Here is a 27,785-nt window from a genome sequence, read left to right as displayed (position 1 = left end):
ACTAAGAGTTTCACATTTCACTAAAATTCTTTGATTTATTTTTTTTGCCTGATGTGGTTATGGTTACTACTCTCTGTCTTATGTTTAAAAAACTGTTAATATACCCCAAAATTGTAAATATCTTCTGTATTAATCTACAAAAGCTTTTTGGTTTTAGCTTTTCCACTAAAAAGCTTTTTATGATTTTTAAAAAATTTATTGGGAAATTAATGTTTTACATTCCACAGTGAATACAATAGTTTGTATATGCATAACATTTCCCAGTTTTCCATATAACAATATAACCACTACTAGGTCCTCTGTCATCCTTTTTGGACCTGTATTCTCCCCTTCACCCACCCCAGAGTCTTTTACTTTGGTGCAATACACCAATTCCAGTTGAGGTTCCACTTGTGTTTTCTCTCCTGATCTTGTTGTTCAACTTCTGCCTAAGAGTGAGAACATCCCACATTCATCCTTCTGCTTCTGACTTACTTCACTTAACATGAATTTTTCAAGTTCCATCCAAGATCGGCTGAAAATGGTGAAGTCACCTTTTTTAAATAGCTGAATAGTATTCCATTGTGTATATATACCACAACTTGCTCAGCCACTCCTCCGTTGTTGGACACCTGGGTTGCTTCAAGGTTTTGGCTATTACAGATTGTGCTTCTAAGAACATAACAAATCTTTTTGGATGTATAATGAATTTTTTATGTGTGGAATGAAGTGGTTATTTTACTTTCACACATGAATAGGCAGTTTTTATAGCATCATATCCATTTTCAGGGGCTGGATGGTGGTGCATCCAGTTAAGCACACATATTATACTGTGCAAGGACCCAGATTCAGGTACCTGTTCTGTACCTGTGTGGGGGGGGGAGTTTCACAAGTGGTGAAAATGTCTCTCTGTCTCTTTCCCTCTCTATCTCCCCCAACCCTCTCAATTTCTCTCTGGTCTATTCAATAAAACACAAAATATTTTCAAAAAATATTTCTGGGACTGGGTGGTGGCAGACTCAGTAGTATGCACACGTTAGCATGTACAAGGACCTGGGTTCAAGCCTTTGGCCCCCACCTACAAGGGGAAAGTTTCATAAATAGTGTAGCAGTACTATGGGTATTTTACTCCCTCTCTCTCTGTCTTTATCATAGAAGGGGAAAAAAAGGACTGTCAGGAACAAAGCAGTTGTGCAGGTTCTGAGCCCCGGCAATAGCCCTGGTGGCAAAATAAATAAACAAATAAATAAAATTAAAAAATAACGGGGCTGCGAGGGAAGAAAAAGAAAACCACTTTTTTCTTTTTCCTATTGTTTTGCATCTTGTCAAAATACTAATTGGCTGTATGGTATGAGTTCATTTTTGATTATTTATATGTCTTTATGGTACTGTCATATTATCTAGATTATAATAGTCTTATAAATCAGGTCAGTTGAGATGTTCTTTTTTGAGTTTTTATTTTTATTTTTTTATTCTCTTTACTGGATAGAAACAGCTAGAAATTGAGAGTGAAGGGCGAGATAGAGAGGAAAAGAGACAGACACCTGCAGCCCTGCCTCACCACTCATGAAGCTTTCCCCCTGCAGGTGGGAACCGGGGGCTTTAACCTGGGTCCTTGTGCACTGTGACATATGCACTCAACCAGGTGTGCCACCACCCATCCCCTAGTTAAGATGTTTTTTTTTTTAAATTTTATTTATTTATTCCCTTTTGTTGCCCTTGTTGTTTTATTGTTGTAGTTATTATTGTTGTTGTCGTCGTCGTTGGATAGGACAGAGAGAAACGGAGAGAGGAGGGGAAGACAGAGAGGGGGAGAGAAAGACACCTGCAGACCTGCTTCACCAATTGTGAAGCTACTCCCCTGCAGGTGGGGAGCCGGAGTTCGAACTGGGATCCTTATGCCGGTCCTTGTGCTTTGCGCCACCTGCGCTTAACCCGCTGCACTACAGCCCGACTCCCCTAAGATGTTCTTTGTCAAAATGGTTTTGGCTATTTTTATTTCCACATAAATATTAAAATGAATTTTGTTAGTTTCTTCAAGAATTTTGATCAGGACTGTGTTAAATATGAAGATTAATTTGAGAAAAATTGACATCTCAAAGAAAAACTGAGCCTTTTAAATCATGAATATGGTATACATCTCTTCATTTAAAGTAAATTCCTTTTTTTTTTTTTTTGCCTCCAGTGTTATCACTGGGGCTTGGTTCCTGCACTACTAATCCACTGTTCCTGGAGGACTTTTTTTTTTCTATTTTTGTTGCCCTTATTGTTGCTGTTATTGTTGTTGGATAGGACAGGAGAAATGGAGAGAGGAGGAGACAGACAGGTGGAGAGAGAAAGACAGACACTTGCAGGCCTGCTTCACCACGTTTGAAGTGACCCCCTTGAGGTGGGGAGCCAGGAACTGGAACTAGGATCCTTGCTGAGGTCCTTGCGTTTAGAGCCATATGCACTTAACCCTTTGCTCTATAGCCTGGGCCCCTTGTTTTGTTTTTTACCAGAGCACTGCTCAGCCCTGGGTTATGGTGGTTCGGGGAACTGAACCTAGGACTTTGGATCCTGAGGCATAGGAACCTTTTTGCATAATCATTATTCTATTTCCCCTGCTGTTAACCTTATTATAGTCTAGGGAGCCTTGCCCAGCAGGTAATGGTACAAGTGGAGAATCAACCCTGGACAGACACTTTCATACTCATCCTGGAAAAATTTAGACAGGCCCCATTAACTCAAAGTACACATCGAGAGAGAGAGAGAGAGAGAGAGAGAGAGAGAGAGAGAGAGAGAGAGAGAGAGAGACTGGGGGTTGAGGGGGTGGGCAGGTATCAAAGTCCCCTCAGAGGCCCCAGAGAAACTTCCTGCTAACACAGGGAAAATGTTCATATTTCACTCAGATCACAAGCCTGCTTAGGGATTGATTTCTTCTTCCTGACAGTGTTATAACTAACCACTGTTGACTCAAATGGCAAACCTGCTAAATACAGATTTTCATTGCTTTATTTTGGCAATGTAGAACCATATTTTTCCTTTTTTCATTAATTAATTAAATGAAAATATTGACAAGACCATAGGATAAGAGGTTACAGTTCTATACAGTTCCCACCACCAGAACTCCATATCCCATCCCCTCCCTTGAAAGCTTTCCTATTCTTTATCTCTCTGGGACCATGCACATAGGATCATCATGGGGTATAGAAGGTAGAAGGTCTGGCTTCTGTAACTGCTTCCCCACTGAACATGGGCGTTGGCAGGTCGATCCATACTCCCAGCCTGTCTCCTTCCCTAGTAGGATCTGGGGAGGCAGGGCTCTAGGACATATTGGTGGGGTTGTCTGTCCAGAGAAGTTGGGTTGGCATCATGGTAGCATCTGGAAACTGGTGGCTGAAAAAGAGTTAAAATATAAAGCAGAACAGATTGTTTAGTAATCATGAACCTAGAGGCAAGAATATTGCAGATAAAGATTTGGGGTCTCTGTTTTGGAAAAAGTTGGTAGGTTTATTTTAGGTATATTCCAAGGGGCCCATGACTTTGTTAGTTTTTACCTGAGATTAACATCTAGTATGCAGGCGGGTAGAACCATATTTTATGTGTAACTTTCTCAAATTGTTCTTCAGGTTTATCCCTGAGTAGGCCTTTTGATACTATTATAAATCATATCTAAAAATTTCATTTTCTGTTTTGCCATAATACTGAAATGAAATATTTATATGCTTATTTTGCAGATCTGAAACCTTATACATGCACAGTTCCACTGATCTAGGTCACCTTTTTTCCTCTAGAGAGAGAGAGAGATACAAAGAGAGAGATAAAGAGAGAGAGTGAAAGAGAGCAGGGAAAAGATACTATAGGCACAAAGATTATCCTGATGCCATAGAAACTCCCATGTGATGTTTGGCTCAAACCTGGGTCGTATACATTGCAATACAGACACCCAACCCAGATGATCTCTCTTGCCCTAATTCTTTTTATTAGTTATCATTTACCTAATATAGCAAATCACCTCCACACTTAGCAGCTTATAAAACAAGAATTTAAAATTTCACAGTTTCTGAGAATCAGAAATGCAAGAATTATGTAGGTAATTCTAGTTTAGGCTCTCTTATGAGTTGTGGTCAACTGTCTTCCAAGGCTGTAGTCATCCAAATGTTTAATCTGATCTAGATGATGTACTTCCAACATCACTCATGTGGCTGTTTGGCAAAAGCCTTCAGCCTTACCACATAGGCCTCTCTTGCACACAACATAGCAGCTGGATATTCCCTGAGTCAATAATCTGAAAGGGATGGTAAGAAAGACTATCCAAGACAGAAGTTGAAGTATAACCTAATCTTCAAAGCAATATACCATCATGTCTACCACATGCTTTTGCTCACACAGGCAAACTTCTATGAATACTAGGAAGTGAGAATCTTCCAGGACCATCTCAGAATATCACTAACATGTTCTGTTCTCCAGGCTCCAATAATTCATATTCCCTAGACATGCAAAATATACTCACCCCCTCACAAAACAACATCTGTTCCAAGTTCACAATCTTTCATTTTCTTCTCTTCTTTATTTGGGGGGTATCAATGGTTTACAGTATAGTTGTTGATACATTGGTACAACCTCTTATCTCCCCATTATAGGTATCTCCAAGATGCTCTCTCCCTCAACATAGGTCCCTTTTTAATTATTACTGTTGTAGTTATTATTGTTGTTGTTATTGATGCCATCATTGTTGGATAGGACAGAGAGAAATGTAGAGAGGAGGGGAAGACAGAGAGGGGGAGAGAAAGATAGACACCTGCAGACCTGCTTCACCACCTGTGAAGCGACTCCCCTGCAGGTAGAGAGCCGGGGGCTTGAACCGGGATCCTTACGCTGGCCCTTGTACTTCACACCTTGTGTGCTTAACCCACTGTACTACCACCTGACTCCCAATAGGTCCCTTTTCACCATCATGCAGCAGGACCCTAGGGCCTCTCTGTCTCATCCTTTTCTCTTGTTCCTCAGAGTACTTTAGAAAGCAGATCTAGTTTCTAAGATAGTTTTGTAAATACAGCTCCTAAGTGCAGTTTTTCTCAATTTTTACATCTATAAAATAGAAAATGAGTTGATTTGTGTCCTGCATACCAAATATACAATGGTGGCACAGCAGTGAATAGCCAGTATAGAAATTCTGACTCAAAATGGGAGAAACTGAGTTACAAAGGAATCAGTGATCCTGAGCAGTTATAATGTCCAGCAGACAATGCTGTAAATGTTTTGCCAAGTGCCTACTTTTCATAGCTCTTGGTTCTGCTTTATGGGCTCTTTTTAGCTTATCTTTTGAATTACCTTTCCTTTTTCATGAAAGGTAGATGTTTTTCAGCTTGTTTCTTGTTTGTAGAAGCTTGGGAGTTCAAAGGTCTCTCTCTTCATTTAATTCTGTCTTTGTCACTGTCAATCCAAGCTTGATAGTATTATGAGAGATCTATCTTCTTCTTACTTTTGTGGTCTTATTGTGGGTCTTACTGAGCTTGCTGCAGCAGTCAAATCCACATTTTCAGCTGACAAGATAGCTCATCTGGAAGGTGCCTGCTTTGCCATGTGCTTTACCTAGGTTTGGGCCTGGCCCCCACAGCAGAAACTTAGAAGTCCTTTTATATTATTAATTGTACTCAGAAGGACCACCTTTTTACTTTCTGAAATTATAACAAAAGACTTCACAGACCTACCCTTGGCTTCAACTATAGAATTTTATTTTCTGAAAGTGTCCTGGATTTGATGTTTGCTTGAGAAGACTGTCTCAATTTCAGTGTTGTCACCCAGGGAACTTTAGAATTTTCAAAACCATTTAGTCCTCACTTCCTTTGTTTTAGTGATCTTCTCTTGTGCTTTAATACAGGCAGAAACAAGAAACTTGTTTCCACCTCAATATCCTTTAAGATTAACACTGACAGCCTCCTCAAATTCTAGTAGTCAATGAAATTTAGGCTTTAATTAATCAATGATCTTCTTAAAAATTTCATTCAGAGAGGAACTAGTAATACATGTGGAAGAATGTCAGTGTTAAATGTTTAAGAAGACACAGACACACAGACACACAGACACACACACACACACACACGCACTATCATCTACACTGACTGACTTTACAGGTGAGGAAACTGATTCAGAAGGAAAAGTAGCATGTCTAAAGTCACATGGCCAATTAGTGGTAGTGAAGGGTCTCAGACCAGTTCTTCTAGCTCTGCACATTGTACTTTCCAGGTACAGATTCCCTCAGTTTTCAATAATGTTTCATGGAGAAAGCATAGGCTACCTGAGAATCTTCAACAGTAGTGGATGGGGAAAAAGGAAGCAAAATGTTAGGACTATCGGCTAGAATACTCATTATGTTCTATTCTGCAGTAAGTCAGTTGCCTAATGTTTGAATGGCTAATGCAGCTCAAAGGAACCTTTCCAGTAGGATTCTGAGCTCTGAGTATTTCACTGTGAAAGATTTAGAGATGAGAGAGAGAGAGATAGAGAGACAGTGTGTGGTTATCCCTGCTCCTTCTCTTGTCTCTGATTTAAATATATATATATATAATTAGGGGCTAGGGAGCATTGGACCCTCAAGCACGAGGTCCTGAGTTCATTTCCCTGGCATCAAATGTGTCCGAATGTTGCTCAGGTTCTCTCTGTGTGTGTCTCATAAGTAAATAAATGATATTTTAAAATGTAAATAATTAGTATTTTCTTCAAATTTATTGAGACATATATTATGAAACTTACTTCAGGAGATAAAAAATGGTCTTTGAAGACAGTTTTTTTCTTGGTGCTGTATTTTAATAAAGCAAATGTTCAAAAACATAAATTGTTAATGATATGAAATTTTTTGAGATTTTTTTTTTACTAGTGATTTAATATTATTTATAAAGCCAATAAAAAAAACAGGGGTGTAATTCTACACCGTTCCCACCACTAGAGTTCTGTTTTCTCATTCCCTCCATTGGAAACTTTAGTAGTTATCCCAAGGTCAGAAATATGGTTTATTATTATTTCTATAACCATATACATATGTATTTGCCCATTTTAATATGGTCCTGCCTTCTATTCCTTTCTGAGTCACATGTACATTTATTACTACTTCTGAGTGTTCTTTCTTTCTTTCTTTCTTCCTTTCTTTCTTTTTTTTTTTTTAGACCTATTACTACATTGGAGTATTCTTTCTTTTTTCCTATTTTCTCTCCAGGTCCTGATGGAATTGAGTAGGATTCAAAGCCCTCTGCTCACCCTCTCCTAATATCTCTCTTCCTCTGGGAGTTTGGGCCAAAATTCTTTAGGGGATGCAGAAAGTAGGAGTTCTGACTTCTGTAATTGCTTCTCTGCTGAATGATTTTTTAATCTTTTATAATCACTGAGGCTTCATTGCTCAGGGCCAACATTTTCAGAGAAAGAGGGAGGCAGAAAGAGACACAGGGAGAAAGACAACATAGTGCCAAAGTATTCCCATTGCGGTGGGGTCAAGCTTGAAGATGCATGACCAAGTAGATGCCCTACCAGGTGAGCTACCTTGCCAGCCCTAAATTTTCATTTTATTTTTAATGAGAGAGAGAGAGAGAGACAGAGAGAGAGAGAGAAGAGAAAGTAGAACAGTGCTCAGCTCTCTCTTATGGTGGTTCTGGGGATAGAACCTTGAACCTCAGAGCTTTATTACCATTATTCTATCTCCCCAGTCCCTACATTTTTAATAACTTGATTCACTTGCTTCTATAATGTTTAGGAGAAAAAGTTAGCCAGTGAGATCTACTTAAGTCCTGCTGTGTATCTCCATCCATAGTCTAGAGATGCTGCCAGAACTACATGCTTCCTGTCCTTATCCATCTACTTGTCCTCTTGTATGTAAAAAAAAAAAAATCAGTGAATGACCTTATTAGTTAATCAATATGGAAACTTCTGGGTATTTTTCATTTCCCCAGATCAAATTCTTTGAAGCTTACCTCAAAGAAAAGCTTATTTGAATCTGCCTGTTTCTCAGTACTGTTTTGCTACTGTCCTACTCTAAATCCCCATTGTTGCATCCAACTATGAATGGCATTCATTGCATGCCTGTACTATGTCAGTCATCCTGCCCCGTGCTGGGATACAAGGGTGAAAACACAATATCTGTTCATGACAATTTATTTGTATGTGGGGAGTGAGGAAAGGCACAAAATCAAAGAATGACAGTGCAATGTGATAGATTATATATATATGTATATTTTTCTGTCCTAGGTATTAGATTAACTTGATTTCTCATTTTTGTCTCTCTTCTTGCTTTATTCCTTTCAGTGCTGTCAGTTATTATCTTTCTAAACTACAGATTTAATCATGATCATCTTTGTCTTCTTGTTCCCTAAAGAATAAAGGTTGGGAGTCAGGCAGTAGTGCAGCAGGTTAAGTGCATGTGGCACAAAGCACAAGGACTGACATAGGGATCCCGGTTTGAGCCCCTGGCTCCCTATCTGCAGGGGTGGTGAAGCAGGTCTGTAGGTGTCTGTCTCTCTTTCTCTTCCCCTCTCTGTCTTCCCCTCCTCTCTCCATTTCTCTCTGTCCTATCTAACAGTGATGACATCAATAATAACAACAATAACAACTACAACAACAATAAAAAACAAGGGCAACAAAAGGGAAAAAATATATATATAATAAAGGTCATGATCCTCAATTTGTTTCCTAAAGCTGGCCTAAACTTACTTTTCTGCCTCTCCATCCCATTCTTCTTTAGCATTGAATCCTATAATTGGTCATATCAGAGTACTGGTAGATCTCCAAATACTCCTTATGTAGTCAAACATTTATATATCTTAAACTTTATTTCTTGTTCTTTTGCCTGAAATGTCCTTAAAATCTTATTCATCAAAAAAAATTATCTAATTCATCACCTATTATTCATTTTTCAATCTCTTATTGACGGCTTCAGACTCACCTTCCTCCGAGGCAGAATTAATTACACTCTCCTTTCAATATTACATAATAGGAATTCATTTAATTTTACATAATTTATAGCTTAAATATTGATTTCCCTTCTAGTACCTAGAATTGTGCTCATTACATATTTTTGAGTGATTTAAAGAATTATAGAATATTCAAAACATCCAGTGCCTCACTATAAATGTTGTTTTATGATTACTGGTAAAATATTGTGGGGGGGAGAAGAGTCTCCAAGTGCCTGGCTAGGATAATCAAAAGCCTTGCACTTAGAAATCATAAAGAGTTTCCATGTCTGTTTTCCATCCCCTCTCTTTCATGTCAAGTTTGCGAATAAGAGTTGGGGCATTTTTATTTGATTATCCTAGGTTTCCCAAATGTATGATGGGCTCAAATGACCTCAGTGGTTCCCATCTGAGGAGTAAGCAGGAGAGAGAGAGAGAGAGAGAGAGGAAATGCCTTAGGGAGATTGGTGGTCAGGAGAAAGTCCAACTTTCACTTCATCAGTGTGGCCCAAGTTCTTTCACAATCTGTCTCATGGTGCCGGTGGTGAGGTATATGTGATGTGTGTGGCAATAAAATATGAAGATATTTAAGACCTTAGACATGAAATGACCTAGACATGATTCACCCATTGCTGTCAATGCATCTTCCACAACGATTTTGTGAGTAAGAGGGAAGGTATCTGGATCTAGGCTCTTTTTCCTACCAAACCCTGCCTTGAGAATGCAAACAGGATGCTCCAGAGAAGAATCTGCTATGTACCCAAATGGATAATGATTTCTCAGACATTGGGGGAAAAAAATCACTTAGAAATTTTCAACCCTTATTGCAGATTAATCCCCAGAATTTCATTACATGGGGTGTCCACTATTGCAAAACATTTCCCACAGGGAATTCTATCAATGGCTAGGAAGTCAGCAGAAGGTTATAGATAAGAGTTGGAATTCTCCCCTCTCCCCCCTCCCACTTTTTTTTTTCTTTTGCAGCTTAGTTGCCAAGACATTGACCACATGATCGCTAGACCTGGTTTAGTCTCGCATGTTTTCAGGCCTTTAAAATGCTGCCTCTGGAAGACAGTGGAGGGGATATTTGGCTCAGGCCCCTTACTCCCTTACTTTGCAAATAGTGTCAGATGGGTTAGTGACTTTCTTCCTTTCTTTCTGTGTTTATGCATTACTTTTCAAATAATAATTTTATTTGCTTTTGAGGCAACATTGGTTTACAAGACTGTAAATGCTTTAGAAGCCCAATTTCACACTCCTCTAAACTATGTTAGCACACCACACCCAGCACCACAACCCTAAGAACCCTCCACCAAAGTCCAGTTAATAGCCTTTTAAGGTCACATAGCTTGTGACAAGGACTCAGGTCTCCTAACTCTCAGCTCAGTGATCTTTCCTCTGTACTAATTTACACAGGCAAATTTCTGTTGGAGATGAATTAATCGCTGACTAGAGAATGCTAAACATTTCGAGAATGGCCTTGTCCCACTTTCAGAGACTTGCATTGTCAGCCTTCACCTTAAATGGGCTCTAAGAAGAGATTTAAATGTTGAACTTTAATGCTACTTATTAATTTTTACAGTGATGAGTTCTTGCACATGTGTGATACCACTGTTCTTGGGCCTATCTTTTCATTATGTTGAGGAGGGGAGAGAAAGAGAGGGAGAGGGAGAGGGAGAGGGAGAGGGAGAGGGAGAGAGAGAGAGAGAACTGCTCCACTTTTTAGGGAGCATCCCCCTGGGCTCAAAATAACCAAATTGTATTAGTTACCTGTTGTTCTATAACAAATTGCTCCCAGACTTAGATGCTTAAAGCAGTATGTCTTTTTGGACTGATTTCACATTGGTTTATAATATAATACTTAAGAACATGTTTCACACACACACATATGTATTTAAATGGCTCACCTGTCCACCGTCAAAGTTCCAGTGTCATTATTCCACAGAAACTGTTCTGTCTCTTCCACTTTGCCTCCCGTTCCCTCCACTAACCACTATAGTTTTCAGAGTCTAAGTCGGTGTATCATTATTATTTGCAAGTTTATTTTACTTATTTGTATTCCACACATGAATGAAACCATTCAGTAGCTTTTAAAAAAACATTTTAAAACAATATTTATTTATTCCCTTTTGTTGCCCTTGTTGTTTTATTGTTGTTGTTATTGACTTTGTGTTGGATACGACAGAGAGAAATGGAGAGAGGAGGGGAAGACAGAGAAACGGAGAGAAAAAGACAGAAACACACAGACCTGCTTCACTGCTTGTGAAGTGACTCCCCTGCAGGTGGGGAGCCAGGGGCTCAAACCGGGATCCGTACGCCAGTTCTTGTGCTTCACGCCACCTGCACTTAACCCGCTGCGATACCACCCGACTCCCAGTAGCTTTTATTTTTACTTCTTTAATTATTTTACTTAGTACAATTACCTTTATACTCCTATCTATTTTTCATAGGTTACAATGAATGTATTTTTTTAATGACAGAGCAATATTTCACATCTTTATCCTGTCATCTGTCAATGGACATTGAGATTGTTTTCACATTTGGCTGTTGTGAATCATGCTGCTATGAACTTAATGGCACTTTAAAAAAAATGGAAATTATTGACAACATCATAGGATAAGAGGGGTACAATTACATATAATTCCCACCACCAGAACTCCGTATCCAATCCACTCTCTTGATAGCTTTCCTATTCTTTATCCCTCTGGGAGTATGGACCCAGGATGATTATGGGTCAGATTAGTGGCACTTTCAAACTTGCAAAATAACATGTTTTCTGTTGGTCAGGAATTAAGACATGGCTAGAGGGAGTACTATGCTTCAGGGTCACCTGCAGGCTACAAAGTGTTGGTTCCAGTTGCCACCCACGTCAAGTTTCAGTTATGGAAGAAACTGGTTATTTGGGGGCTGTGGGTCTAAAGGTCTTAGTTCCTTGATAGCTGCTGGCTAGAGATGTCCTTCAAGATGGCCTTCAGTTCTTTGCTCTGTGGGTCTTTCCATAGGCTCAAAATGTGGCTGCTGACTTCAATAGAGTGAGCAAAAGAAATGGTATATGACAAAATAGTCATTTTCAACCAACTCTCAGATATGATAACCCATTGCACCCCATTTATCAGATCTGTCTGTTGTTGGTACTTGGTATCAAACTAGGGACCTCTTGTGTCTAAGTCTGTTCATTACAATTTCAGTATCTCCTCAGCTTTGATGTTGCTTTTTAAAAATGCATGCTGGGAGCTGGGTGGTGGTGAACCTGGTTGAGTGCACATGTTCTCATGTACAAAGGTCACGGTTCAAGCCCCGCCCCCAACCTGCAGAGGGGAAGTTTCACAGGTGGTGCAGTAATGCTGGGGTGTCTCTTTCTCTCTCCCTGTTGATCACCCCTCCTCTTTCGATTTCTCTCTGTCTCTATCAAATAAAAAAATGCATACTGTCACCTGTCACAGTCATGAGAAGTCTAAGGAGACATAACTACATACTATGTGATATTCATGATGGCACAAGCAAGAAAATCTAAATCAAATTGTTAGTCACTAACTTTAAATGTTAGTCTAATTCCTAACTTGACCCATTTCCTTTATTAATTATTTTTTTTCACCACCCCCATGAGCAAATGTCTGTGTTTCTATCCCCACTCCCCCCCACCAGATAACCATTATAGTTCTCACACAGTCTTGAAAATAGGTTGAGTTTTTTCACATTTATATATTCAGTTCTCTCTATTCCATATATGAGTGAAACCATTCTGTAGTTATCCTTCCCCTCCTTACTTGCTTCACTGAGCACAATCTTCTCCAATTCCTAACTAAATGTTAAAGTTAATTAACCTTCTTAGTTCAGATGCTACAAAGAGGAAACATGGGTGCATGGAAACTGTACTCTATGATTTTTCTGTAAAATGAAGACATTGTAATATAAACTGTTTATTTTAAAAGACAAGCCTATCAAGCTCTGCTCTTTCCTTATAAAAATCATACCAAAAATTGTGCATAATTGCATTTAAGTCTTATGTCTCTACTAGAGTTTATTCTTGGGTTTGTACTCACCTGTCTCTCTCCTTAGAACAAACTCTTGCACATTCCACATGTGATTGTTTGAGTGAATGAGCGAGTGAATGAGTGAATGATTGTGAAATACTAAAATGAACTCTCAGACAGGCTGTTTTGTAAGGACATAATTAACTCAGATGAAACCCAGAATAATGGGAACGCCACACTGACCTTTGTCTTTAGTTCATTCAGTTCAAGCAGACCTCTAAAGTGGTGTGTTCCCACTTTCTTCTTCAAATTACATGTTCTTACTCTGTTTTTATTTCTGCCATTTCCTCTTCTTTCTTTTCTCCTTTTGTCTCTATTATTGTTTCTTCTACTGTGGTGCACTTTCTACTCATTTTTACCCAAACAATGGTTGTTCTTCCTAACATGCTGTGGTCTGGTGGGAAGGTTCTGGAGTGTCAGTGATGAGTTGGGGCTCAGGGAATAGAAGAACAAAGACTTTTGGTTCTGGATGTATGCCACTCAGGTAACCACAGATGCTGGACAGGAAAGTTTTGTGTCACTTCCCATGGAATTAGTCAAGACTGACTAGTTTTTACTAGCATCAAACAATTAGATTTAATCCCTCAGATTTCATCATTTTGGAACAACTGTTTTGATTTCCATTAGCTTCAGTATTAGTGTTTGCTCATGGATATGGTAATCAAGTGAAGAGCAAAGTCTTCTTTAATAGTCACTATGGAACTTCTGTCTCTACATAGGAAATATTTGTATGTTTTGGAGTATTTTCTTCTCTTTTTTCCTTTACTTCTGCTGTTGCTCCTCCTCCTCTTCACACTCTTCAAAAATCATTTAAAAAATTGTATTCTTGCACTCTTAAGACATGGTTTTGCTGGAACTGTAGTTCTCAGGCCAGTGTGGCACTTGTTAGGGAAGCATGACTGTAGGGTACTAGATGTGGGTAGGGCCTGAGCTTATGGTAGACTTCTCTGGCATGTGTTTCAGAGTGGCTTGGTTGGGATCAGAAAGGAGTTTATGGCTCTTCATGAAGGTAAAGTATATGAATATCTTCCTGTCTGTCTTGTTAGTGCTCTATCCCCAGTGATAGAATAGTAGGTGCATAAAATAAGCACCCATGGAAAGTTGACTCAATATGTCTTTCCCTCAGGTGGAGGTGGGGTAAGAGAAGAAAGCAGAAATGGCCAGGAGGTGTATGATTCACTCTCATAATTCATGCCACCCAAATGGAGATTTTAATAATAGTCTTGGGGAGACTTTATTTGAAAATTGTTCCTATATGTAGGAGAGAGAAAAACTTAGCTATGATCTTCCTTCCTTTCTTGTATTCAATAGGGAGAAATGTTTAAATTAAATTCATAAAGCAATGGTTACTGATGGGTAGGATTTGAAAGACAGTGGACCAGTGTGTTTAGCAGCTCACACAACCTTGTGAGAGCTCATCTATTTGGTTTTCTACAACTGGCTGGAAGGTGGAAGGACACATTGGTCATTAGAATGGGACACATCTGCCAGCCCAGCTTACCAGGACGCTTTGTAAAGGACTTTCAGATGCAAACCCAGTTATATGACTAGGAGGAGATACATTGATTTTGCATTTGATCTTTTTTTCGTGTGTCCTATCTCTCTTAGGAGCTCACAAGGTAGAAGGATGGATGAACCAAAACATGTCTTGAGACTTTTTGAATTACAGCTAAGAGGTCCTAACCTCACCTAAATTCTTAACATCAGTACTGTAGAAGCATTTTCCCTCAGTTATACAGTAACTCTTCAATTTGAATGAGCGCTGGACAGATGCAAGCATCAGTTACCAGTGAAAATTCTCATGTTTCAATATTACAGTCCATTAGTCCTATTAATAGGACATGTTTCTTTCACTATCTTCAAACTCATTCACAATGACTCATGGAATAAACATCACATTCACTTCCTGTTATAAGTGACCACAAAATTGATGGATTAAAAGAACAGAAATGTATTCTTTCACAGTTCTGGAAGCCAGAAGTTCCCAAACCAATATAATGGGCTCAGTTCCCTCAAGGAGTTCCCTCTTCCAGAATTCCTTAAGTGGTATTTGTATTCTTTCAGTTTTTCTGCCCTTGTTCTTCTTATGGCCATTGCCTCTTCCTTTTGTATCAAATCTCCATCTCACTTTCATAAGAATACACAGGAAAAAACTTGGGGCTAGAGAATCTGGGATGACATCTCCACCTCAAGACCTTGAACTTACCTTTGCAAAGACACCTTGTCAACTCAAGTAGCAGTACAGGACCTAGAGATTGGTACATGCTATCTCTGAGACCACCATATAGTCCCTTAAAACAGGCTCTGGGGGGCCGGGCGGAAGTGCAGCAGATTAAGCTGCGAAGTGCAAGGACCACATTAAGGATCCTGGTTTGAGCCCCTGGCTCCCTACCTGCAGGGGTTCACTTCACATGAGGTGAAGCAGGTCTGCAGGTGTCTATCTTTCTCTCTCCCTCTCTATCTTCCCCATCTCTTTCCATTTCTCTTTGTCCTATCCAACCACAAGACAGTAATCACAACAACAATAATAACCCCAACAACAATAAAAAAACAACAAGGGGAACAAAAGGGAAAAAATTAGCCTCCAGGAGCAGTGGATTCGTAGTCCAGGCATTGAGCCTCAGCAATAACCCTGGAGAAAAAAAAAAAAAGGCTCTGGAGTCTTGCTTTTACCTCTTTTCTGGAGAAAATGTCTTTAAAAAAAAATTTTTTTTTTAAGACAGTGGCATGGCCTCAGCTGGCATTCTGGGAGCAAATCAAGTTTCAGGTCCTGTTTGTGGGCCTGACGCCGGAAAGTGGCTTGCTTGTAAAGGACAAACAGATTCTCACTAGTTCTAGTTGCAAAGATTTATTCTGAATTGTAATGGAAAACACAACTTCAGGCTGTGGCCATCGCAAGATTTTCAGGCAGGGTCTACATAACACTGACATCTGGATGAAAAGCGAAAAGCAAACAAACCAAAAAACAAGCCACCCAGCCAACTCACCAGATGCTTGCTTTCAAGCATCTAGATGCTTGGTCCTTGTATTTGAGGTTGCAGGAAACAACAGTGGAGGTTGTCTCGAGAATAGGAGGAGCAAGTTTCTCTTTCTCCCCACATGATGGACGATGGACAAAGGCAGGCAGGGGCTTAGGGTGTGGAGCTGAGTGCACACTTGCAGGAGTGGGTATGAGATGGGTGGCAAGGAAGATGTCTGAAAACAGATACCGAATCCTGTCCAAGAATGTGGGGTGGAGGCGGAATCGGCAGGGAATGAGGACAGAATGAGCTGCAAATGCTGGGCTCCTGGCTCTTTGGAGCAGCCATATTAAAGATCAAAGGGACAAAGTCCCCACATTCCAGAAGGAATCAGGCAGCAAAGTACAAGTATGAAAGCATTCTTGGCTGTCATACCCTCGAGTGCAGTAAGCCCGCTCTCCTCACGGCACTCTGTTCTGCTTGCAGAGTGGAGCAAAGAGGCTCCTTTTGGTCTTCATGGGGGCTATGACTGAGGCGATGGCAGGAATATTTTCAGTGCAATTAGAACAAGATGGTTGGGTGCAGTGGCTCCTTTTTGCTTCCCTGGGGATGTTAGGTGTGTGTGTGTGTGTGTGTGTGTGTGTGTGTGTGAGGGGGCTCTGCCAACAGGGGAGTGGGGGACCCTGTCCTTTTGGTTTCTGGTATTTTAAAAGCTGATTGATTAGCTGATGGACTTTTGGGTCAGGGTGTTTTTTAATTAATTTATTAATTAAATTTTGTGTTGTTGCCACCAGAGTTATCACAGGAGCTCTGTGCCTGCATGATAAGTCCACTGCTCCTGGCGACCATTCTTTTTCTTTTTTTAAAAAAAAAATTATTGGGGCCAGGTGGTGGTACACCTGGTTGAATGCATATATTACAATGCATAAGGACCCAGGTTTGGGCTCCTGGTCTCCTCTTGGAGGAGGAAAGTTTCATGAGTGGCAAGGAAATGCTGCATGTGTCTGTCTCTCTTTTTCTCTGTTTCTCCCTTCCCTATTGATTTCTCACTACCTCTGTCCAATAAACAAAGATAATAAAAATTAAATTAAAAATGAAGGTTAATTTTTAATTTGATAGGACAGAGAGAAGCTGAGGAGGAAAGGAGAGCTAGAGAAGGGGAGAGAGATAGCTGCAGCACTGCTTCACTGCCTGTGAAGCTTCTTTCCCCACAGGTGGGGACTGGGGGGCTTGAGCCTGGGTTCTTACATATGATGTTGTATGCACTTTACTGGGTGTATCACTGCCAACCCCTAGGAGAGGGTGTTTTAAAGGGTTTCTCTTTTTCTCTCTAAGACCTTGTTAGGGTCTCTAGAATCCAGAATCCTGGCTCAAGGAGGTTGTCAACCTCAGTGTTTAACTACAGTAACTACTAACTTAAAAGGATGGCAGAGAAACCGCTTGGAGCTTAGTCTGGGGTAGTGATATTCTTTCTCTTCATCTCACATCATAGTGACTCATATTACTTCCTGAGCACCTGGCCTGGATTTTAGACTGGCTAGTGGATTTGGGGCCAAATGCTTTAGCCCTAACTCAGCTAAGGACCCATATGCAGATGAGTCAAGAGTCACATAAATGGGGACTCAGGCCCCACTCTCTGAGCTAAGTTGTGCCCCTCATTCACTGAGTGACCTGGGACCTCAGCTTCTTCCTTTGGGGAAATATGATGAAAGTGCTGGCCATCTAGACTGAGAGACATAAGCTTGCTTTTGCAAAGTACTGACAAATAAGTGGTTATCACATAGTAAATTCCCAATAAATGGCAGCTCTTTCTATTCTTGTTATGAAAACACTACTTAGGGAAGGCTCATCTATATTTCCCTTTACTTGCCTCCACACCCCAACTTCCCTTTCCTTCTGGGATTCTGGATTCTGGGTCTCACTTCCTGGGTCATATGGGAAAAATGTTTCCCCACTACGCTTGGCTCTCTTTACCTCTTATTTGTTTAATGCCTTTCCCCAAACTGTTACTGGAAATTATGAGCCTCTGTTCAGAGTTGGCCTTGGAGACGGTGCAGTGGGTAGAGTTGGACTCTCATACACGAGGTACTGAGCTCCATTTCCAGCATTACATATTCCAGAGTGATGCTTTAGTTTCTCCTCTGTCTCCCCTCACCTTCCCTCTCACTCATTAAAGAAAAAAAATTTAAAAAATAAAAGAATTTCAAAGGAAGACATTCAGAATGGACTAGGTTAGATCAAGGGCTCACCCCTTGATGCTCAGCTGTGGTTGGTTCTACAATGGACTTTGTGGCTGCCAGGAGCTCCTCCTTCTCTCCCTTCTTAGACTGGCAGCCAGCTGTGTAGTGTTAGTACTGTGATATTTTTACTGAATTTGGTATGAGAAGGGAGCTTTTGAGCTCCATCAGAGGACATTTAAACTGGCAGTGATGTCAGGAATGATTTTAGTGATGAGTAAAATTGTTTGCTGGAAATTCTTTTTTTTTTTTTTTTTAAGAGCATGGGGGTGGGAAGTGGGAAGGCTTGGGACCTTGAAGAGTTTTCTAGTAATAGACTGTAACAGCCAGAGTGGGAGATGTCTTTTCTGAGACAGAAGCAGGTGGCAGTGAGGGACAAATATGGGTAGCCTAGTAGAAGGGTGGCATTTGGAGAAGGGAGAGAGAATTCCTGCTAGGGTTTAGGGGAAGGCAGAGACACTGGCCTTGAATATAGGCTTCACATTGTCTGGGTATTCACAGAGAGTCTGGAAACACTGCTCTCCTGAGCTTGGCAATACCTGGTTTGTAAGAGGATCTCATGGCTCTGGCACACAGGGAAGCTGCCAAGCTCTACCTCTGGTTGAAGACATTTCTCCTGGGGAAGGGAAAGTCAGCCCTGAGTCACTGACAGAACAACCCTGTGACAGAGCTTAAATAAAACGTGAGTGAAGCCCTTACTCATCTTGACTGGTGATGTCTGCTGAGTCTGTGAGTACAGAATACAAACATAGGGCTGCACACACACACACCTCCACACCCCTCACACCTGAGGGCAGGCCCTTGGGGGGTCAGGCTGTGACTCAGAAGGTGGCAGCCACAGATAACCTGCTGACTCACCATTTTGCACTCTTTGCCTCCCTCCTCAGACAGGTCCTGTGTTTGAAAGACGGTGACTCACAAGCCGACCCTCTTTCTGGTCTGATTTTTCCAAATCTGTCCTTAGTTCTCTAGGTCACTCATCCTGGCATATTATCCCCCTCTTTGTTTACTCACTGGAATTTCTCTTCTAAGGGCTTTCCATTTCCAACTATCCATATAGCCACCCAATATACAATTCAAGTCTTCACTGTTTGGCTCCATGCTGGGTGCTGGTAGACCTCACAGTGCATAGGGTATGACCACTGGCCCAGAGTGAAGTAACTTTCTTTTAGAAAACTCTGAATCACTGTCTGTGGAAATTAATTTAGTATGGAAAGAGACACTGACTTCCTTCTCTCCATGGCCCTGCTCACAGAGGGCTGATGCTCCCAGGAGGTGATTGGTGGACTCTCTAGTCTGACTTGGGAAACCTGATCCTTTCCTGTATATGTAGTTCATATTTCTTGACATAACAAGTAGAATGTAAAAGCTCAGAAGTGGTGAAAAGTGATTTCCCCCGTGACCTGACAAAGCTGAGCAAACAGGTCCAAGAGAGGGAAGGTCCAAACTGACACACACAAAGAAGCTGAAGTAGTAGGTCCCTTAAATTTCTTAGTACACCTGAAAAGAGTCATTCTTCTTTCTTCTGTCACTTGAGTAGAAATTTGCTACTGTTTTGTTGGCAAAGAATTAATCAAGTGTGTACTGAATTTCATAGTCACAGAACCTTTAGTCCTACTCCGAAACTCTTAACTACTGCCTATGGACTTCCCTGGGAACAAAAGTCACTTCATTTATTGAAACTTAGAATTTTATATACAATTTAAATGCAATCACAATGACTTTATGAATAGGCCATCTGCCGTCAGGCTGCATTCTCTTCTTTATTTCACATATTAGTAAAATAAGGTGAAATCCCTTAGATCACAACTTGGAAAAGACAATCTGGTTTAATCCCAGAATTTACTGTTTCCAATGACTGTACACATTACCTCATTCCCATCTCAAGAACTCTGTCCTTTTAGCACATTTTCTTTATATTTGCGACCTTTTATCTTTGATTTGTCCAAGTACACAAGCTCTATCAGGTAGAAGCTGGTAGCAGAAGGAAGGACAAGGTACAGGTGAGAGTGAATGAAATAAGTACTATAGCTAGAGATTTCTGTTTTATATGAATTTGGTAAATAGTGTTCATGGGTACACAATAGGGGGCTCGTAGGCAAGGCTATGATGTAGACAGAGTTGGTTTGGGTTATATGGGATATCCCCTTATATGGGCCCCAGTTTATGGCCCCCACTAAGAATATGCAGAGGCCATCACTGGTCACTTCTATCAGGAATATCTTCATAAACCCTCTTGTGGGCCTCTATAGGACCTTGTCCTCAATGTAGAACAACAGTGGTAGAAATTGCCCCTCTCTCTGAAGGGAGACTGGGTTAACCTACTCTGCCACTTGAGGAATATTGGTCCTGAAATGAGCGCAGCCTAAAGTATTCCTAGCTGTAACCATGGACTGCAAGCTCAGACTGACAGGGATGCAGAGGTTATATAGGCTCCTGTGCTATATATGATATATATGGGTCCTAGGTCAGATGGATGGGGTTAACAGTTAATATTATTTATATACTTTCTTCTTATTTGGGATCTACTCTCTGCTTAATCCAGTTTTCTAGTTCTGTTCTCAACCCAGACACCATTTTCCCAGACAATATTTTTAGTTCACCTGCATGTTAGCTACTGGGCTCAGGCAAAAATTACTAAAGTCGTGGGCTCCTTGGAACATACCTAAAATTGACTTCCTAGCTTCTTTCTACACAAAGACCCCTAGTTTCATTTGTTCTACTCCTACCTTTGGGTTCCATTTTATTGAATATTTTTTCCTGCTTTATATCTTACTGTCTTTTAGCACCAAGTTACAGACACTATCATGAGGCCATACTGACTTCCCTGGGCAGACCATCTCACCAATGTGTCCTGGAACCTCATCTCTCCAGAACCCTGCTTACTAGGAAAAGATAGAAATAGGCTGGGGGTATGAATTGACCTGCCAATGTTCATGTCCAGTGGAGAAGCAATTATGGAAGCCAGACTTTCTACCTTCATCAAAAAAAAATTTTGATCCATATTCCCAGAAAGGGATAAAGAATAGGAAAGCTTCCAATGGAGGTGATGGGATGTGGAATTCTGGTGGTGGGAAATGTGTGGAATTGTACCCCTGTTATCTTACAATCTTGTTAATCATTATCAAATCATTAATAAAAAAGCTAAAACAACCAAACAAACAAAAGAATGTGGAGAGAAAGGCATTAGAGAGCAATCATAAGCTTTTCACTTGGAAGAGACCACAGAGAGCATATACACCATTTCTTCATGTTACAGACAAAGGAAATATGACATAGGGTAAGTTTTGTGACTTCCCTGAAATAGTGACAAAACAGGGAAGTTGAACTCAGTTCTCTTTCCTAGCTTTTGCTCTTCCTAGTCATCACATTTCAGTCCTCTAAACAACCCTACAGACATATCCATTGTCTATATTTGAAGATCAAATACAGTGAAGCTTTCATCTATATAAACCTTACATAGATCAGCCTCTCTTTCTGAAACTCCTACCCTCTCCCTCCAATCCCTTGCCACAGCGACCTGCCTTGTTAGTTTACACCAGGTTCTGTGGGGCCCATACTCCTCTGTACTTTATGTTGTCTCATATCATAAAGAATCTTCAACACAAGAGTTGCTTCTCAGCAATGGAATTCCAAGAGTGGAAAGTTTAACCATAAGCTTGGCTAGAACAGCAAACACTGCATTTATCTGCAGATGTTCCCTTACTTTCTTTTGGCAAGAAATACTGTCTTTGTGTTTCTTTTGCATAAGAACCTGTATTAGGTGGAATAGACATCTCAGCATCCTTGTAAAGAGCACATTCTCTTTGTGAAAGACCTTGAAATGCCCTTCACTTTCTTTCACTGACTCCTTAAGGGAACATGCATAGCTCCCTCTACTCTGCCACAATGTAGTGGGTGTTATAAAAAGATAGTTCCTAGAATCAAATAGGGCTTGGTTTGAGCCTGGCTCAAAAGCTTTACTGACAGTAAGACCTGAGGAAAGATACTTAACAGCTCTGCACCTTGGTTTCTCCACCTGTAAAGTGGGCATGGGGAGGACCATACACAGGCAGATGATGTGGAAGAGGCAGCTTCATCTTTCGCAAACTGAGGAGTTGACTGCTGGTCATTTCCTGTCCAAGTGAAAAGGCTATAACTTCAGAGAACCCCCACAGGATCTTTTGAGGTACACACACCTGTTAAGTCATCTTTTTCTTGCTGATCTCAGTGTTATTTCCCTCAGTAGTTTGGTGATGCTGTTACCTGTTTATGGTTGGTAGTTGTGCAGAGTAGTGAGAAGTGTGAACTGGAGGTTTTTGATTCACCAATGATACGGAAAGTGTGGGAAGGATATTCCACATCAACTTTCTCACTAGAAAAGTGAGCAGATTACTTACATTTCAGGGGGCTGATTGCTGGGAAATTGTGCCGATGCAGTCACATCTGCCATGTTGTCCCCTCAGGCTACTGCTAGTTCCCGCAAGAGTTGGGACATTCTTGGAGTGTCTGTTCAGCCATGTTGTGCCCTCAGGGCATTGTCTATATCCCCGTGATATTTGGAGTGCTTTGGTTACTCCTCCCCCCCTCCCATTCTCCTGAAAGTTACTCCTATAAAAGCCCTTCTTCTTCAGCACCTTGCTCTTTTGCCAGCGCTTCACTCCGGTGTTCAGACACAGGAAAGGTTACTGCGTGAGGCGGCCATTTTCGCTACCTCCACGTGGCCCAACCTGCCTCTCTAGCACCCAACTCTGAGGTGCCAGCGCAAATAAAGATTTGTGTTTCCTCTTTGCTCCGGACCCCCTCTCTCTCTTCTCCACAGTCCGCACACAACAACAGCTGATCAGAGGATTAAAGATGATGCTTGGGGGAGGCTAGCTCAGTACCTGGCATACAGCAAATCCATGCTGCTTGCTAGACTGGCTTAATTTCTGAGGGCCTTTCTTCTCAGGGTATTTTTATACTGTTAATGAGGTAGTAACTTTTTATAAGAACCTCCCCAAAGAGGCAAACATTTCCCTAGGTTCTCCTAAAAAAAGTTTTTTCCAGTTGACTGGGCTTGGCTTCTGATTTTGGGAATGTAGACTTTTCTCTGCAGGTGAAAAGGACCCTCTTTTCATGCAAGCAAGTGTTCCTGCTTATTCCTGCTGTGTTTTCTGAGGTTTCTTAATCTTGACATGATCCTGTGGAGTAGAATTTGGGATATGGTGTGCCTGCTGTTCATCTAAGACCCCAACTGCAAGGGAATGAATGAATAGGGCTACTTTTAAAAGTGCCTAAATGCTCTTCCATGTAGCAGTTCCTTTTCTTGGAATGGCCTACTCCATTGTTGTAGCAGACTTTGAAGAGTCTTCTCTCTATTTTTCTCTCTCCCTCTCTCCGATTTAATTTAGATTTAGTCAAAATTTTTGCCAGGACACCACTCAGCTTTGGCTTATGGTGGTTCAGGGGACTGACTTTGGGACTTTGGAGCCTCAGTTATGTGAGACTCTTTGCATAACCATTATGCTATTTCTCCCCCCCCCCCCGACCTCTTTTTCTTTCTTTTTGCAAAGTCGCCTCAACTCTCCACAAAATTACATTCTGATTTCTGCTTTCCTATGTTTCTCCCTGCCTGTGTGAAGTTTGGAGTAGGAACTGTATTTTCCCCCTGTTTTTCAAAATTATATATATTGTTTAATTTTATTTTGTTGGATAGAGACAGAGAAATTGAGAGGGGGAGGGGGAGATAGATAGATAGATGATAGATAGATAGACTTGCAGCCCTGATTCACCACCATTCTTCAGGTTGGGACCAGGGGCTTGAACCTAGGTCCTTGTACATTATAACATATGCACTCAACTAGGTGCTCCACACCCTAGCCCCTAGTACTGTACTTCTCATTCTTCATTATATCCTTAAACAAGTCACAGGTCTGTATGCTTGTTCATCATATTAATGCTCACCTTTGTCTCCCACCAAGGAGGAGCGAGACTTTCTCCATCATCTTTAAGTCTCTAGTAAGGTGAGGTCATGGCTCACAATAGCTTCTTATTGAGGCTGACTTCCAACAGTGACTGTGAGACTCTCTTCCAGTTAGCACTAAGGTTACTTTCCCCTGAGCAACCATGCTTCTCTTTTGAGTGTTAGAAGACCTAGGAGCTGGAAAGAGTCCCAGAGGCTCAGCTCCTCACAGAAAGCTTCAGCTGCCTCTGCTCTCCCTGGCAGGTGGTCCTGTATACTCCCTTCTCCACTTCCACTTGCCCCAGCTCCACTCCTCCCTAGCTGAACCATTATTGGCGATTAATGTAATAATGTTTCTGGGTTTTTCTTTAGGCTGAGGCTCTCTCTGGTTGTACTTAAGTGTTGCTCTGGTACAGACCTGCCTATGGTGGTTAAGTATTCCCTCCAATCTGGTTGTTGTGAGACTGTCTCCATCCTCTTCATTTGATCACCATGCTGAGCGCCCAGGTCAGTGAAAGTTGCCCCAGGAGTTCCTGGCTCATTTATTAAAAATGTGGAACAATTTAAGTTCTTGCTGCTCTGACTGGAAGTCATTGAGCACATCTTGTTTCCAACAGACTCCAGGACTGGAAGGTCAGGTTTCAGATGCAATGAATTCAATGCAAAGGTGAGCCTGCCAGGCCTGGAAGAAAGAAGACCTGACAGCTGATTTATGATGTGGCTTTTAAACAAATCACCCTTAAAACCCAGCTTGCTTTATTAGGGAAGGGGCTTGATGTGTATTAAAATGTCATCCTTGGACACTGGATGCTGCTTCCAGAAACTGGCTTTACTGTGGTGAAGGGATTGTGGGCATGTTTGTTTCTCTCGCATGTCTTCTGAATGATAGAGCACACTGTTGGCACCTGGGAGATAGTGATAGGGCAAAAATAGTTCTGAGGGGCCCTGTATGGAGGCCCCAGAGTGATCTAGTGTGTGGGGAGCCTCCCTTGCCCACAGCACCCCTTTGTATAGGTGAACCTGCTGTAGTTTCCTGTCCCAGAAGCACAGCATCAGAAATAGTGGCAGGTCAGGAGATGTAGCTGGTCTCTGCTTCTGGAAAATGATGCCTGTCTGGGGGTGTTTACAGGGATCCTTTCCCTAATTGATGTGTTTCAATGCACTGTGTCTTATGCAGAAAATAGAAAGCCTGCTTTGACATTGAGTAAATAGAGAATGTGACTAAAACCTTCTCAGAGATCTCTGGGAGGGCCTGACTTCCAGGTATTTTGGTGTCTAATGACAGACTGTTTGGCTTTATTTGTCCTTTCTGTTCCAAATATAAAATTGAATGCCTTGCCGTCATCCAGGGTGACACTCTTTACTGGGGATGTGAATGTGGCTGTGCAGGGAGTGGACTTTGGGACTGAGACTCACACTCTCTTAGGATTTGGTCTTCCTGTCCCAGACCCAATAACAATGAGTCATTAGCGAAAGCGGAGTCACTTCTGAATCCCAGACATGCTGCCGGGTATGCTCCTTGCCAGTGGTCAATCCTGGTAGGAGCTGGTGGAAACAGGCAGGGAGCCATCTATGTGAGCAAGTAGGAGGGCAGCTCAGAGTCTGGGGCTCTGAAAAGTGATGATGAAGGTGGTGAAATATCTCACTGTGATGGAGGACTCAACTTCCAGCCAGATAATGCCAGGCAATGCACATCCTCACAGCATGGTGTTCCAGGATGGCTCTGCTCTCTGTTCAGTTCAAGGCACACACACCTGTAAAGGAGGATGGGTCTCAGGGCTGGGGGAGAGTCAGCACACCTTCTGGATTTTGGCAGACAAATGTCTGCTAGTCTGGAGCCATGAGCCAGAGATGCCAACCTCACCTAACTTGGCAGATGGTTCCCTGGATTTTGTAGCTCATAAAAAAAGAATTTATGAAGAAACAAGGGAACTGGGCTCTTATGCAAGTGAAAAAAGTTTCAACATAAACTTCTCATTGCTGCTATTTCCTGGTAAACCTGTCAGCTTTAGTAAATATCCGAATGTTTTATATTTCTATTACCCACAAAACTACTTTAGCAGCTTCTTTGTATTTCTCACCTTGCACACATGACATAATGCCTGGTGTTTGGGGGGAGAGAGGGGAGGATATTTCTACATAGATCTAGATCCTTAGTATGGATTGATGGAAAGTGTTTGAACACCAGGGTCAGAGAGATCTGAATATAAAACAAAATCCAGCTTTTCAGTGACTGTGAACTTGAGAAATCTGCTTAAGTTTTCATCACCTGGTTTTCCTTCTTTATAAGCTAGAGATCTTTCTTATTACAGTGGGTAGAGAGGATTAAGTGAGACACCGCTTAGAATTCTAATGGAGGGGCTGGACTGTGGTGCACCTGGTCGAGTGCATATATCACTGTGTGCAGGGACCCAGATTCAATCCCTTGATCCCTACCTGCAAGGGGAAGATTCTTTGTCTGTGAAGCAGTGCTACAGGTATCTCTCTTTCTCTTTTCCTTTCTTTGTCCTCTCCCCCTCTCAATTTCTTTCTGTGCCATCAAATTAAAAAGGTAAAAACAAAACAATTTAAATGGAGTGAGAGACCTGGTGGAGAGCAGGCCTTATATTCTGCTTTAATAACCACCTGACTCTCTACCCAACTTGATTATAATTTACTTAAAGACAACACCATTTCATAATTATTTATCTAGTTTTGTTCAACCCTCAATACCATTGCTTTGTATCTAGTATGCATTCTAATAAATAATGAATAGACTCACTTTCAAGTAACTGTGCAGGGAGAAAGGAATAGAGGTAAAGGAATGTCTAGTGGATCTCACTCATTCAGTGGCTCAAGGACCAGAAGCATCAGCCTTAATGGAGAACAAATTAAAATGCATATTCTCAGGCCTCATTCTTGACCTATTTTATTCAAATCCATGTTTTAACTAAGTGCCTGGCTTATTCATGTGGCTTTTCAGGCTTGAGAAGGCCTAGTCTAGAATATTGTGTCAATAACTATTTGCTAAAAAGGGTTCAAGGTCAGGAAGATAACTGAATACTTTACTAGACTGTCACTGGTTCTATTGCTTTCCTGATTTATTGCTTTTGCAGAACCAGAATCTTATGTATGTGTGGTATTACTACTCTGGACTGTTTCATATATATTAGCTGATAGATAGATGATAGATAGATAGACAGGTGATAGATAGGTGATAGAGACAGGTGATAGGCAGAAGAACACATAGAGAGCTTCCTTTAGTGCAGTAGTACCTCTAATGTGGTGTCAGGACTCAAACCTGGGTCATGTTCATTGAAAGGCATGTGCCCTACACCATGGTCTATCACTTAGTCCCTGGTTCTATTTAATTAATTAATTATTAATTAATTTATTTATTTTGCCTCCAGGATTATTGCTGGGGCTCAGTGTTGACACTATGAATCTACTATTTCTGGCAACCATTTTTGTCTTGTATTATCTATCTCATCTCATCTCATCTCATCTCATCTCATCTCATCTCATCTCATCTCATCTCATCTCATGTGATAAGACAGAGAGAAATTGAGAAAGGTGAGATAGAGAAGGGGAGAGAAAGACAGACACCTGCAGACTTGCTTCACCACTTGTGAAGCATCCCCCTTGCAGGTGGGGAGCAGTGGCTCAAACCTGGGTCCTTGTGCTTCACCCTACGTGTGTATAACTGGGTGTACCACTACCCGGCCCCATTCTGGTTCTATTTTAAAAGAAAC

The sequence above is a fragment of the Erinaceus europaeus genome, chromosome 11 (genome assembly GCF_950295315.1).
Source record: "Erinaceus europaeus chromosome 11, mEriEur2.1, whole genome shotgun sequence".
NCBI lineage: Eukaryota > Metazoa > Chordata > Mammalia > Eulipotyphla > Erinaceidae > Erinaceus > Erinaceus europaeus.
This window is presented reverse-complemented; position numbering follows the sequence as displayed.